This window comes from Schistocerca serialis, chromosome 1 (genome assembly GCF_023864345.2).
Source record: "Schistocerca serialis cubense isolate TAMUIC-IGC-003099 chromosome 1, iqSchSeri2.2, whole genome shotgun sequence".
Taxonomy (NCBI): domain Eukaryota; kingdom Metazoa; phylum Arthropoda; class Insecta; order Orthoptera; family Acrididae; genus Schistocerca; species Schistocerca serialis.
The window spans coordinates 310518309-310533247 of record NC_064638.1 but is presented as its reverse complement, the minus strand read 5'-3'; the positions used below and the strand labels follow the sequence as shown (position 1 = coordinate 310533247).

Genomic DNA, 14939 nt, shown 5'->3' with positions numbered 1-14939 from the left:
AGTATGTTCATTCAGTGCCTACCAATTAAGTAGAAATCTCATGTTCAAGATTTGGTATATTAGGAAAGATGTGTTCCTTGCTGCAGATAGTTAAATCTTGAAGGGAAATATATTCCTCTGAGTAAATGGCTTCTCCTCACTTTGGCCAACTGGCTAATTCCCTTTAACACGAAACCCTGGCACTCAATCCCCTGCAGAATCTACACTTGGGATGCAACGCTGTAACAATCATTGCAGCTAGCCTCCGGTAGTGAGGCTCACATTGTATTGTTCTATGAACTGATAGATAATTACATCTATTAATGTGTTTGAAATAACTGTTCGATCAAATGAGAAACACTGAAAATGAGCCTGTAAAACACATACCAGGTAGCCACTTTATTAAGTATAGTTAAACAATCTGGAAAGGTGGTGTATTTAGCCGAGATTTTCCAGTGAGTAGCTACATAGAAGTATGTGCCTGCTGCAATATATAGTCTTAATGTGTTCTTTTGACAGAATGTACATATTACAAATGGAATACAAAAAAGTTTCTTTCATTCAAAACATGCACACAGATCTGTGAGATATTAATCATATCAAAATTTCTTGACAGTAGTAAGTAAAACATTCCTTGGCACCTCAGTTATAAAAAATGATTACAAGTTTCGTTTATCAGACTCAGGCATGCACCACTGCACAAACTTGTGACATAAGACGGTTCAGCGGTAACTTCAGGATATTGGTGACAAATAAGGAGCAAAAAATACCATATGTATTACTTTGTTACAATTGTGAATTATTTATTTGTATAAGTGGGGATGCAACAGGAGGAGGTGGGGGGAGGCGGAGGGGGAGGGGAGAGAGGGGAAGGAGGAGAGGGGGAGGGGAGAGAGGGGAAGGGGGAGAGGGGGGAAGGCGGAGGAGGAAGGGGAAGGAGAGAGATTGGGAGGGGGAAGGGGAGTGAGGGGGGAGGGGAGTGAGGGGGGAAAGGGGAGTGAGGGGGAAGGGGAGAGAGAGGGGGAGAGAGAGGGTGGAGAGGGGGTAGGGGAGAGAGAGGGGGAGGGGGAGAGAGGGGGAGGGGGAGGGAGGGGAGAGAGAGGGGGAGACAGAGGGGGGAGGGGGGAGAGGTAGAGAGAAATATAATCAATCTAAATGGGAAAAAATCTATATATTTATATGCCATAGACCCTTTATACATCAATTTCCAAACAGTAAGCTGAATATCTATATCATCCTTAACAACACAAAACATAGCCAGATATATTAACAACATTGCAGATATAACTGCACATTTGTAAGATACATTGGGCCCGGCCTAATTACAATTGCAACCGTAACAGTTAGATAAACATCAGGTACGAAGTGTTTAGAAGGCAAAAGGTAAGTCGTTGACTAGTCTAACAGGAATATCAATGTAACACTTTCAGCAATTCAATGCTCTAATGCCACTCATGTTCTCAAAACACTACATTATGAACTCCAACATATTCTGATCAGATTTATTCTATAAATTTAAATGATGAAAACGGCAAAACGAGTCCACTTTTCAAAGCTGGTATAAATGCCTCTTTATGCACCATTACTGAAATGTATGTCAAAACATACATGAAATATAATTTAATCCTTCCTTGTGGAAAAATGATCCAATCTGGTAGTAAAAACATCTTTTGCAAGTGTGTGGAAAGAATTAGATAACAGTAGTTTTATGATAAATAACAACTTGTAAACTATGCTCACAGATACTGAAAATAATTCAAGAGGGTTAAGTTGAAAACGCTGTCCTTGTTAGTTTCGCATAAAAAAACTGATGTTTCTGTGTTGTTAATTTTAACAGCAATATCCTAAAATGAGTTTTCCTGAAGCAGTAATATTACAAAATATTACTTACCTTATATTTTATGAACATTTAGTATGTTGGCATTGTTCCTCTACATTACAATATAAACGGATACAAGAAAACAATCAGCACAATGTTCAAACAATTGTAGATTAAGTCATTAAAATAAATACACACTTTCATTGAGAAAAATATGGTTCACCTTTACACCCTACACTAGTATAATGTACTTCTAAAATCACAATAAACAACACCATGAAATTGTTTCAGTTGTCAATATCTTTGGAAATCCTTGAACATATATGTATAAGAGCCATCAGTCCCTTCAAATTATTGTCTCTCTAATGCCACAGATGTTGTCAAAATATATTGCAGCTCTTTTCTACATGGTTAAATACCTAGAGTCCATGGAAACAAGGAAAAATATAGAAGATTTGTAGTACAATATAAATTACAATGTAGAGCTTAACACTTGTTTGATTCATATCCAACAATCTGAGTATTTAAAAATGCCATACAAAAAGAGTAGATATCAACAATTTTATCTGTCTTTGAAGTACTTAGTTTTAGTGTTATTCCAGAATAATTATATACATGTAATACAATGGTGTTCCAGTAACAAGCTACTGGAAAACTTATGTACTAAAATATTCTGCTACTATATTCCACAATGTACATTAATATCAGCTTTCACCCATCATGGATAATACTTAGACAACTGAAATTAGAGCCCACTACAGAAAATGCTAAATTAAGATATTCTGAGATGACCACATTTGAGCATATCAGATAACTCATGGCTTGGAACGAGACACTTCTATATAGGAGGAAATATGAATTTACATCAACCTCTGCATTATTGACTGTTTCCAAAATTTCAAACGGTAAATGTAAAAATGCATAGTAACAGCAGATAGCAACTAATTAATTAATACACAATGATTCATGTAAGTCGATTAAATTTCTGAAATCCTTTCAGGACTACATGATACTTCATCTTTTCTTTTACTATTTGCAGTTACGAAAATTCTGATATTTATGTCCTATCTCTAAAACAAATATGTATACAACGAAGCTACAGACAGTGACACTCTTCAATGCTGCAGTTCACTACACACAAAAAGCACCTGTACAATATTTCTGCTACACCTCACACTTTTTGTATGATCCTTATTCTACATGCATTGTTTTTCCTTATCAAAAAATGTAATAGCAGAATTAATAAAACAGAGACTATACATAACATTCACAGCCAAATAAGTAATCTGAAAATCTTTAAAAAAAAGTGCCAATGAAATCACCACAAGTCCTAGTGACTGTAGGAAAAGTGAGAGGAGTAGTGTGCTTGCATCCTCTGTACGGGCAGTAAGTTTGTTCCCTGAAACAATGGTACAATTAATTAATGACAGAAATCAAGCTATCAACATAAAGAGCAAGTAGCTGAACAAATACAATCTTCTGCTGTAAACAGAGCCCTCCCTAGTATAACTACTACATTTGCTACAGTTTCCTTCTGTCAAAAATTTCAAACATATATTTGTTCAATCATCAACATGTCATACCTGTTGTTCACAGCTGTATCTTGAACGACTAGAGGTCTTCCTCAATGTCTTCTTGGGTCATTGGTACCTTAATTAACTGACTCAACATGAAATGGAAGAAGACCTTTTTATGTGATTACTGATGGTACAAAGTTTTGTGGATGATTGCATCTGTTGGCTGGTTGAACAGACTGTATCTGTTGTTGTTAGCTTTTGGTATATGTTAAAATGGTATCTATGATCTCTATCCTCCGTTATTAAGCCTTAAAAACTGATACTCTTGCTTTTTTAGCTCGACTGGAAACTTATATTGGGGGTGCATAATACTGAGTTGTATCAAAATTGTATCCAACTCTTAAAGAGGTGAAAGACTGTATTCACATCTTAAAGAGGTGTTGATACAACCAATAATATGCACCCCAGCATGAAGTTTCATATGAAAGTAGATAATAAAAAGCATACCAGTTTTGTAATACTTAAGAATGGAGGATTGAGATCATAAGACAGTAGTTTTATATGTACCAAAAACCAATACAATGGGAAAGTCTTCAAAGACATTTCATGGTATCCTGAATATCATAAAATGGCCTCCTTTTATTCCATTTTGGATTGATTAATTAAGACGCAAATTCGTCAGAAATTGACAGAAAGCTCTCAATTGTTCAAAATCTGAGAACACTGGGTATGAGATGGCAACTGAGAAAGTCCCATTATATAGGGAAGCAGCAGGAGTGTAATGATTTATTAAGAAACGACCATTAGGCAGAACCTGTGGCGTAGGTCCTACGTTGGGAAATTTTACTGTAAGTAACTTGTAAAAATAAAATATTAGAATAATTTTAATTAGCTATCTGCAACCAGCATTTAATAGTTTGTTATTTAACTGTATAAAAATTTACAACACAATTTGTGATGCAATTATTAAGATATTCAGCTTGATTTATTAAAATTGCTACAAACAGGTATACTTAAAAACCCAACAAAAATTTAGATTCATGTCCACAGAACAATCAGTCTTTCAATTTTAAAAATAACATACTGTAACTGAAGTCAAACGTATCTGTTAGCAAATGAAAGAATGAAAGGTAAAAAGAAAAGACTATAACAGCCATCAAATTCTGAAATTTTGTTTGCATTTAATTCAAATGCAAAATTCTCCAAATAATCAACTTTTTAAATGTATGCTTAAGGTAGTCTTATCGGCTACTCTTTAGCAGTTTAGATTACATTGGAGCTACTTATAGCAACTTATATCATCATCTACTCTCTCTCTCTCTCTCTCTCTCTCTCTCTCTCTCTCTCTCTCTCTCCACAAGCCACCATCCAGTGCTTGGCAAAGGCCAACTTCTGCTATGTGTAGGTATCTAAAAGGTTTATCTCAGTAGAAAAAAACTAAACTTACTAATTCATACACACGCCAGCTGAATGAGCCAAACATATATTAAGTCATGTTACGCCGCAAATAATGTAATCTGAGAGGGTGGAGAAAAGTTAAAAAACAATATACCTTCAGATTTTTTATATCATCTGTCTTGTTTTAACACTTTTAATAGAGCTCTTCTGTTCTTATCTGCCGTGTTGTATGGACTTCTCTTGTTCTATATGTGCCTAACAAATAAAAAGTGGATAGCTCTTGGAAGAAAGGTATTTTTTATGAGTTATGAGCACACCTGGTTCCCCTCTTATGCACATTATGAACCATCTCCGGAAATCACGGGAATATTCACTAAGATGGTGAACGCCGTATCATAATTGGCATCGTTGGACTATGAGAGACAAGAGGTAATAATTATTAACAGGAGGAAAAAACTTTCAAAGTTCACTCTCTGTCTGATTTTATGACTTTGTCTAAACTCCTTGACCCATGTTGCTGAAGCTTTGAATTCCAAACCTGGAAACTGTCTCGCAGCAGCAGCACGTGCCCATTGTAGCAAGTTTCTAGTAGCGACTTGCTGGTTACAGCCCCATACTTCTATGAAGTAATAATACATCCAGGAATCAATTGTGTGATATTTGTCATTCCAAGTTCCACCCTGTTTAATATATTCTTCCCAAATTTTCAAATCCCGCTTATGTTTCAAGTGAGATGCACCTTTTCTTTGCACATTCTTCAACTTCCACTTTGGATGTGTTTTTGCAAGATTAACCGCTGTTATTTTGTAATCCCCTGGAACAGATTCTGAATCTTCTTTCATTTTTTTCGCATCGGATTCATAGTCAACACCTCACAAAATGTTACCCTTCACACCTGCATATTCACATTCTTCGACGACGTCATCGAACCGAATAAACTCCTCGTCGCACACAAACACATATTCAGATAGAATGTCTAGTATTTTCTAGTGTACTTTATTTGCCATTGGAATGTGTTCTTCGGTTATTACCATAGAACTTTCTGATGTGATCAGATCCTCTTCATTCAAATGCCGTAAACATTAATCCAGTGCTGCCTCCAATCATCGTTTCGACACATCACTGCGGAGGCTATTATCCAGCTGGCTCCTGTTCTTTATCTGCTGACATTCCAGGCATGTTACGACTTTTGTATGACATTTTTATCTTTCCACAATATTTTCCTCCAGTGTCCTCATGGTACAGTTGTTTTGTCTGCAATGATTGCAATATTTCCCAGAATATTCACACACTAATCTCGCAATATTTGTATTACCTGGTCACGAGCAAGCTGGTGAATGAGTTACCCAGCTAGCGTTGTCCCTAAACTATTGTAAATCAATACAAGATGATGTCTGATGACTAAGGCACATGTCAATGGCAAAGTTCACAACACGAACAGCAATACCAGTTCAAAGCATGGTCATAGTAAGGGTGAAAATAAACATGTCTAGAGCAAGTATCCACGAGAGAGAATCCAGTACTCATAGCCCAGTATACAATCAGCAGCATAGTACGTACTCGGAACCTGAATATATGATGATGGATGATCTGTTGTCTGGTTGTTGTTGTTGTTGTGGTCTTCAGTCCTGAGACTGGTTTGATGCAGCTCTCCATGCTACTCTATCCTGTGCAAGCTGCTTCATCTCCCAGTACCTACTGCAACATACATCCTTCTGAATCTGCTTAGTGTATTCATCTCTTGGTCTCCCCCTATGATTTTTACCCTCCACGCTGCCCTCCAATACTAAATTGGTGATCCCTTGATGCCTCAGAACATGTCCTACCAACCGATCCCTTCTTCTGGTCAAGTTGTGCCACAAACTTCTCTTCTCCCCAATCCTATTCAATACTTCCTCATTAGTTATGTGATCTACCCATCTAATCTTCAGCATTCTTCTGTAGCACCACATTTCGAAAGCTTCTATTCTCTTCTTGACCAAACTATTTACCGTCCATGTATCACTTCCATACATGGCAACACTCCATACAAATACTTTCAGAAATAACTTCCTGACACTTAAATCTATACTCGATGTTAACAAATTTCTCTTCTTCAGAAACGCTTTCCTTGCCATTGCCAGTCTACATTTTATATCCTCTCTACTTCGTACATCATCAGTTATTTTGCTCCCCAAATAGCAAAACTCCTTTACTACTTTAAGTGTCTCATTTCCTAATCTAATACCCTCAGCATCACCCGACTTAACTCGACTACATTCCATTATCCTCGTTTTGCTTTTGTTGATGTTCATCTTATATCCTCCCTTCAAGACACCATCCATTCCGTTCAACTGCTCTTCCAAGTCCTTTGCTGTCTCTGACAGAATTACAATGTCATCGGCGAACCTCAAAGTTTTTATTTCTTCTCCATGGATTTTAATACCTACTCCAAATTTTTCTTTTGTTTCCTTTACTGCTTGCTCAATATAGAGATTGAATAACATCGGGGAGAGGCTACAACCCTGTCGCACTCCCTTCCCAACCCCTGCTTCTCTTTCATGTCCCTCAACTCTTATAACTGCCGTCTGGTTTCTGTACAAGTTGTAAATAGCCTTTCGCTCCCTGTATTTTACCCCCGCCACTTTTAGAATTTGAAAGAGAGTATTCCAGTCAACATTGTCAAAAGCTTTCTCTAAGTCTACAAATGCTAGAAACGTAGGTTTGCCTTTCCTTAATCTTTCTTCTAAGATAAGTCTTAAGGTCAGTATTGCCTCATGTGTTCCAGTATTTCTACGGAATCCAAACTGATCTTCCCCGAGGTCGGCTTCTACTACTTTTTCCATTCGTCTGTAAAGAATTCGTGTTAGTACTTTGCAGCTGTGGCTTATTAAAGTGATTGTTCGGTAATTTTCACATCTGTCAACACCTGCTTTCTTTGGGATTGGAATTATTATATTCTTCTTGAAGTCTGAGGGTATTTCGCCTGTTTCATACATCTTGCTCACCAGATGGTAGAGTTTTGTCAGGACTGGCTCTCCCAAGGCCGTCAGTAGTTCCAATGGAATGTTGTCTACTCCGGGGGCCTTGTTTCGACTGAGGTCCTTCAGTGCTCTGTCAAACTCTTCACGCAGTATCGTATCTCCCATTTCATCTTCATCTACATCCTCTTCCATTTCCATAATATTGTCCTCAAGTGCATCGCCCCTGTATAGACACTCTATATACTCCTTCCACCTTTCTGCTTTCCCTTCTTTGCTTAGAATTGGGTTTCCATCAGAGCTCTTGATGTTCATACATGTGGTTCTCTTATCTCCAAAGGTCTCTTTAATTTTCCTGTAGGCAGTATCTATCTTACCCCTAGTGAGACAAGCCTCTACATCCTTACATTTGTCCTCTAGCCATCCCTGCTTAGCCATTTTGCACTTCCTGTCGATCTCATTTTTGAGACGTTTGTATTCCTTTTTGCCTGCTTCATTTACTGCATTTTTATATTTTCTCCTTTCATCAATTAAATTCAATATTTCTTCTGTTACCCAAGGATTTCTACTAACCCTCTTCTTTTTACCTACTTGATCGTCTGCTGCCTTCACTACTTCATCCCTCAGAGCTACCCATTCTTCTTCTACTGTATTTCTTTCCCCCATTCCTTTCAATTGTTCCCTTATGCTCTCCCTGAAACTCTGTACAACCTCTGGTTCTTTCAGTTTATCCAGGTCCCATCTCCTTAAATTCCCACCTTTTTGCAGTTTCTTCAGTTTTAATCTACAGGTCATAACCAATAGATTGTGGCCAGAGTCCACATCTGCCCCTGGAAATGTCTTACAATTTAAAACCTGGTTCCTAAATCTCTGTCTTACCATTATATAATCTATCTGATACATTTTAGTATCTCCAGGGTTCTTCCATGTATACAACCTTCTATCATGATTCTTAAACCAAGTGTTAGCTATGATTAAGTTGTGCTCTGTGCAAAATTCTATCAGGCGGCTTCCTCTTTCATTTCTTAGCCCCAATCCATATTCACCTACTACGTTTCCTTCTCTCCCTTTTCCTACACTCGAATTCCAGTCACCCATGACTATTAAATTTTCGTCTCCCTTCACTATCTGAATAATTTCTTTGATTTCATCATACATTTCTTCAATTTCTTCGTCATCTGCAGAGCTAGTTGGCATATAAACTTGTACTACTGTAGTAGGTGTGGGCTTCGTATCTATCTTGGCCACAATAATGCGTTCACTATGCTGTTTGTAGTAGCTTACCCGCATTCCTATTTTCCTATTCATTATTAAACCTACTCCTGCATTACCCCTATTTGACTTTGTGTTTATAACCCTGTAGTCACCTGACCAAAAGTCTTGTTCCTCCTGCCACCGAACTTCACTAATTCCCACAATATCTAACTTTAACCTATCCATTTCCCTTTTTAAATTTTCTAACCTACCTGCCCGATTAAGGGATCTGACATTCCACGCTCCGATCCGTAGAACGCCAGTTTTCTTTCTCCTGATAACGACATCCTCTTGAGTAGTCCCCGCCCGGAGATCCGAATGGGGGACTATTTTACCTCCGGAATATTTTACCCAAGAGGACGCCATCATCATTTAATCATACAGTAAAGCTGCATGCCCTCGGGAAAAATTACGGCCGTAGTTTCCCCTTGCTTTCAGCCGTTCGCAGTACCAGCACAGCAAGGCCGTTTTGGTTATTGTTACAAGGCCAGATCAGTCAATCATCCAGACTGTTGCCCTTGCAACTACTGAAAAGGCTGCTGCCCCTCTTCAGGAACCACACGTTTGTCTGGCCTCTCAACAGATACCCCTCCGTTGTGGTTGTACCTACGGTACGGCTATCTGTATCGCTGAGGCACGCAAGCCTCCCCACCAACGGCAAGGTCCATGGTTCATGGGGGGTGTTGTCTGGTAGCAGCATTTATATAGCTGTCCACTGATCAGGCCGGTATCGTTGCGGCTGGTGCTGTTTGTGCCGACAGCACCACTACAGTCAAATTAAACTCACTGTATATGATTATTTGTGTTTTCACCTTATGGACCATTCGCAACCCAAAGTCTGCAAGATAATGCACTTCTTTTAAAGACCGATGTCCCATGCTGATGTTGTGCACATAGAAATACAAAATAACCTGTATGATGATGCGGTTAATTGTGACGTCACTAGGGTACGCATTGCAAAGTAGCACAAAAATATGTGCCGCTGGGTGGAGTCAAACCTGTGGCCCTTTTAATACGAATCAGTTCTCTTACTGCTGAGCCAAACACTGCTTCCTAAACACACTGTCACAGGGACAAATGCAATAAGTTGCACATGGTGATAGATCAGTACCAAAATTCCTTTTATTTCCTGAACACTTAGCCATCTGAAGTTCCCACTTGGGGCACTTTCGTGTCTCACCACGCCCTACATGTACCATGAATTTGGACCAATTCGGCGATGACAAGTAGGCGTGCTCTCCTTGTAAGAAGGAGATGTAATTTATGTCAGTGTTGCACTAAAGATTAGGTTGTGATGTGGGATCATCACAATTTTGAAAAGAACATTTTATTCCACCACTTTTAGTTGTTTGTTTGACTGAAAGTAGCAAAACTGACTACATTAGATGGATCCATTGTTGGTAGTCCATTAGCGAATATGCAGACACACGATATGACTGATGCGGACATAACCCAAATGACAGTGAAGTTGAAAATGTCAGTCGCCATGATGGCCAACTACATCCTCTAAATCAGTGGTTCCCTACCTTCCTTAGACTATACAAGTTTGAGAAGACATTTTCTTGAGATATTTTCCAATTGTTACGTATACGTCTCAGTTTTATCATCAACGAAGTATGCTTTTATCATTAGCGATGTATGGGACAAAGCATAATGTGTGTAGTGGGTGGATTATGTGAGAAACCTATAACCTCCATTGAGTTAATGCTACTAACTGTGAAAAAGTAATTATTGATAACTTGTATAATCAATATTAGAGTCTTACAAAACTGTCATAGTAGTGATGATCTTCTCAAAATAATTTATTTTCCTGACTGAAACAGAATCGTATCGTTTAGTTTTCACCCCTCAGAAAATTTCATTTTACCCATCATGGGATACAGACGACAGCACTTTTGTAATCTGTGATGCTACTATGATTAAGGGAAAGCAAAACGGCTTCTCGATTTTCACACGGAAGGATTCTTTCCTGTGATGAGAGCAAAAGGCACATATTCTTAAATTATACTTTGCCTGTCACACACACCCCTAATGGGAATATAAATGAACAAAACATGGTGGGCACATCCGGTATCCTAAACATGACGCAATTAATGCAAGAGATAATGAGATACTTTGATGCAAAATTCAATATACAAGCACAATAAACAAATGTCTGAAAATGATTTTACACAGGAATAAAAGCAAATGCTTGACAAATTTGCCGAAGAACATGCACAAAATTTTAACATGCTTAAAATGAACAAAAGCAAACGTTTGATGGTCTTAAATTTTATTTAACACAGCAGTTCAATAACCATAGTCAGAATTACGCACTGACCTGTCCAATATATTAATGTGCAAACTTGTAAACATAGGGAAAGTGATAAAAGCAGAGTTGCTCGCTGACCTATCTCAGGATATAAATAATTTGAATGAAAGTCCATCACCGGTAGACAAGGAACAAGAACAGCTGGCAGGTAAGTTAGCAGGTAAGTTAAAAGGTGTGAGTGATGTACAAATCAAAATGCAACAGACAATCGCAAATAGGTAAGAATTTGATCACTCTGACACGTGCTGTAAACGAGTTGCAGTCAATACGTAAAGGGTTACCAGAAGAGGTACATGGATTGTCATTGCAACTAAATACGAGGGTTGAATGAAAAGTAATGCCTCCACTTTCATTAAATGGGTTTGGATGGGAATATTTTAATAAATCAAACACAGAAATAATCCTTACAATGTGATGTGCTCTTTACCGTATTTACTCGAATCTAAGCCGCAGTCGAATCTAAGCCGCACCTGAAAAATGAGACTCGAAATCAAGGGAAAAAAATTTTCCCGAATCTAAGTCGCACCTGAAATTTGAGACATGAAATCCAAGGGGAGAGAAAAGTTTTAGGCCGCATCTCCAAATCGAAACAAAATTGGTCCATTGTAATATTCAACACAATTTAGATCGAAAGAATGACTATACAGCTACAGTAGTCTGGTTTGAGTCGTAAGCTTAGCAGTTAAGCTTTACCAGGTAGCCATTGCTATGCGTCAGGCGCTCCGTCCGTATATATACGGGTACCCTTCCTTTTTCACGTGCTTCGTCTGGTTTGAATTGATTGCTTATTTTTTTCTTTGATCTGATAAGTGCTGTTCTCTTTGTTATAGGTGTTTACGTCACTCTAAGCTGAAAATGCATTACTGTACTGTGTCATGCATTGTTTGTCGCATTCTGATAATGATAATGAGTGTTTACAGCCTTTCACCGTTCGTGGCATGGCTTGCTTTTGTGCACGCTACCGCCGCCTTTTTTTTTTTTTAAATTACAAGAGACTGCTATTTGTTGTTACTTACACTGCTGCTTTCTTTGATAATGATCAACAAGAACCAAATAATAGACTGCGTATGATAGATGATGTTCTGAATGAGAGTTTAGCAAAAATTTTTCTCCGTTTGAAAATCTTTGCAACGCCTCTTTAGTACATTACATTCTGCATAGAAATTAGAGTCATCTTAGATTTAAAAATCTAGTCAATTGTCGTGCTTCATTTCTGACTATATCACTATTAGGCATAAGAATAATACAAATATAAACATGACATGTTATGTATATTCTTCCGCGTTTGCTGTTGTCTCACTCTAGTTTCGTAGTTTATTAGGCAGACAGGATTTAAATGAGATAGCAGCAAACACGACGGAATACATGGCAAAATGTTTATATTCATATTATACTTATAGTGAAGAGAATACCGCATGTGATTCACAATTCATAAAAGTTCCTATTAGCAACCATCTCTTCTCATCGGTAGGAAAAAATTCAGAACGTGGAGTTGGCCATATTGACAAACACCCCAAACAGTCTCGCCAGTCGGATTTTTGTAGTACATTGAAATGCTGCTACATTCGTAGATTAACAATACGTAATTTGTATTTACTTCGTTGGATAATGTATGAAAATGCAGTAATCAAACATTTAGACGGAGAAAAAAGCTCATCTTCCACCTTTTTTTAAATTTATTTACTGACACAGAGGTTTTGGCGCCAGCATTTATCTTTGTGCCTGCAAAGCATGCCTGTGTAGCGCTACATATATTCGACGGCAGAAGTTAGTTGTGGCCACACCTACCAGCATTTTTCAGAACTTCCGCTTACTTTGCACTTGATTATAAGCCGCAGGCGGTTTTTTGGATTACAAAAACCGGAAAAAAAGTGCAGCTTAGATTCGAGTAAATACGGATTACCAATATTCACTTTTCCACACAATCACCAGCCAATGGTATACATTTCTGCCAACGATGAACAAGTTTTCTGAAGCCATCATGGAAGAAGTCAACACACTTTTTCTGCAACCACAGTCACACACTTCTCTGAATGTCTTCATGAGACGCATAATGATGTCTCAGTAGATCGTCTTTCACTGTCACGAACAGATGGAAGTCAGATGGTGCTAAATTTGGACTGTATGGAGGATGCTGTACAGTGGTGAGATTCAGTCTCTAAAGTTCTGCTGTGAAGGCACGTGAAGTGTGTGGCTTGGCATTGTCATGCTGCAGGAAAACATTTCCCTATTACTTTCGGACCCTTGTTAGCTGTCATTTCAGAGTTTGCAGCGTTGTGATGTAATGTTCTGAATTTATTGTTGTTCCACGATCAACGAAATCAACATGGATAACACCATCTGCATCCCAGAACACTGTGGCCATGATTTTTCCAGCTGAGGGATGTGTCTTTAATTTCTTTTTCTGCGGCGAGTCTTTGTGTCGATATTCCATAGACACACATTTTGTCTTCGGGCCTTAATGGTGTACCCACGTTTCACCTCCTGTCACAATTGAATGGAGAAAGGCATCACCATTGTTCTCATAACGCGAGGAGTTACTGGCAAATTTCACGTCTGTGCACTTTCATTTCAGGAGTCAGCATCCAGGGTACCCATCGCGCACAGATCTTCCGACAGCCAAGCACAGCAATAATGTGACCCATATGTTCTTGTGAAATGCCGATTGTGGTTGCAATTTCTCTCTGAGTGATACGACAATCGTCCTGAATCAATCTGTCAACATTGTACTTGTGAAACCCGGTGGTTGCTGTCACAGGATGTCCAACTCTTTGTTTGTCACACAGGTCACATCTTCCTGCCCGATGACGCCCAGTACTCACATCAACGCAATCACCATAAACTGCTTTCATTCCCTGATATCTCCTTTGGGGTGACACCTTCTGCTGTCAAGAATTTGATGACTGCACGTTGCTTAAATTGCATTGACCGACTATCTGCGCAGGGTTCCATACTTTACACTGTAACAACACAACCGTTCAATGCTAAGGCTTCCTGCCAATTGGAGCTGTAGAGAAGAGGTTACGGAACAAGCCATTACTTGCCGCATACCAATGATGCCAACTGTTGAAGAGTTACGAAGGTAGAGGCATTACTTTTCCGTCAACCCCCATAATTTAAATTTAAACAGCTTGAGCAAAAAAGGCAGGAAAGAACAGAGAGATGTAAAAGAATTAAATGATGGGGCTGAAGCAGGTATGCTAGACCCTGGCGCAAAAGGTAGTTCAGGAACATGGAATTTACATGGAAGCAGCCGAGATGGTGATCAAGGAAAAAGAGAATGAACTATTGCCTAGGATAAATTCAGGCATTACAACAGTGGAGGAAAAGTCGCAGAGTAACCAAACCAATAAAAGAAAATCCGACGCCAAGCAGTCAAGTGCCATTAGACCAGATAGCTAATCCTAGTACCAACTCTGTAGTTTGTTGAAGACCATGAGACATGCAGCAGGCACTGAGTACTATTTACCGGTCACGTATCCTTATTCAGAATACAATCCCACGTACCAAAACAATGTCACACTGCATGTCTTTCCACCTTATTAGCTGACAAAGGTTTATTACAGCATATACAGTCCCCTATATTTTTAAGGGAAGGCAAAGGATCGAAGAGTCTTTCTTAATGTATTGCCTAGAAATTGGAATGAGACAAAAGATCTATTCTGTTGTAGGACACATGCAAGGCAATGCTTTGCTGTGGG

General features: G+C 38.7%; 1 protein-coding gene across 4 annotated transcripts in view; it reads right to left on the bottom strand.

Moving 5' to 3' along the window:
- Positions 1–1131: 1131 nt before the first annotated feature.
- The window catches only part of LOC126469450 (hyccin), a 168348-nt gene continuing 154540 nt past the window's right edge, over positions 1132–14939 (bottom strand). For all 4 annotated transcript variants that reach the window (XM_050096636.1, XM_050096634.1, XM_050096635.1 and 1 more), the window contains one exon: positions 1132–3197. The gene's annotated coding sequence lies outside the window, so the exon portion shown is untranslated. The remainder of the gene's footprint in view (positions 3198–14939) is intronic.